Source organism: Oryzias melastigma, unplaced genomic scaffold, assembly GCF_002922805.2.
Source record: "Oryzias melastigma strain HK-1 unplaced genomic scaffold, ASM292280v2 sc01117, whole genome shotgun sequence".
In the NCBI taxonomy this organism is placed as follows: Eukaryota; Metazoa; Chordata; class Actinopteri; order Beloniformes; family Adrianichthyidae; genus Oryzias; species Oryzias melastigma.
The window spans coordinates 1-1299 of record NW_023417701.1 but is presented as its reverse complement, the minus strand read 5'-3'; the positions used below and the strand labels follow the sequence as shown (position 1 = coordinate 1299).

Sequence of the window (1299 nt, the reverse complement as noted above, 5' to 3'; positions counted from 1 at the left end):
TGCACCATGCAAGGAAACGGCGGCAATTATGGCGTTGAATTATCGTGCGCTCATCTTTGGTCTGTGCACTCCTGTCTTAGTTGGTCAGACGGCTCCTTCCTCCACGACATCGAGCTTGTATCTGTGGCAGCAATTGGAGTAAAACACATTTTTTTGTTAAATGTGAAATACTGACATGATTGTTTTCTTCTGTATTTATTCCCAGATTCCCCTGCAGCGTGTCGCAGAGGAGAAATAAGTTCACTCACATGGGTATGTTCTGATGCACGTTTACATTTAAATATTAGTAATGACTTTATGTTTTAACATGACTTTTTAAAGTTATAAAACTGATTTGATACATTTCCCATATTCTACAGATTGAAGTAGAATTTGCTGATCTGACATCTGTTAATCTCAAGACTGCTTTCTTCAATGGGCTGGATCAGTATCTACCAGGGCTACTGGACCTGTACAAGGCCACGGCTGGGACGCTAGCTGGACTGAGCAAGCTGTTCTGAAGTAAGTTTACTTCGGCCCAATCCAAATTCTTCCCTTCTCCTTTCCTCTCCATCTGAAGGGGCACTTCAAGTGTGAGTCGTGTCCAGGAAATTTGCTGTCCCTCTGATGTATTCATTCCTGATCCTATCCATCCTGGTCACTCCCAAAGAGAACCTCAACATCTTCATCTCTGCTACCTCCAGCTCTGCTTCCTGTCTCTAGGCTGAACAACATCGCTGATTTCACTCCAGTTTTGTACACATTTCCTTATATTTCAGCTGTAATTCTTCTATCACACCTGACACTTTTCTCCAACCATTCCAACCTGCTGCTTAGGGACCAGTGGTATTTTGTTTTTGGATTAAACACATAATCCTTTATTTTCTTCTTTTTTCTCTCTCTCTCAAAGCAACCCTCAACTCAAAGAAAGATGGAAATTGTTCTGCTGGGCCTTCCCCACTTAAGGAGGACCCCTCATGGCATTCCCAAACTGCAGAGGTAAGCTTAATTTGACCACATTGTTAACAATGCAGTTGCAATGATGTGTTAAAGTTGGTTGTAAAATTATTAAACTGGAAAAATTCACACATCAACGCAGTCCAGTAAGTAATTGGTTAAATCCGGGTAGTTTAAATGATCACATCCATACATTTTAAACAAAACAAATTGTAGACCACACAAACAGAGGTAGCAATGCACCACAGCAAAAGAAGAGACGTGTTGTTTTATATTTCATCCTTACTGAAATTACCAGCTACCGTGGCAAATAATTACATAATTCAACTTTGTGCTTGATCGCACTTAAAACACGTGCAAATA

General features: G+C 40.6%; 1 long non-coding RNA gene across 1 annotated transcript; it reads left to right on the top strand.

Moving 5' to 3' along the window:
• The first annotated feature begins 25 nt into the window (after positions 1-25).
• LOC112141411 lies at positions 26-1179 on the top strand. The gene is made up of 3 exons (XR_002918392.2): positions 26-252; positions 360-501; positions 890-1179. It is a non-coding gene; the product is annotated as an uncharacterized LOC112141411 (long non-coding RNA).
• Positions 1180-1299: the final 120 nt, after the last annotated feature.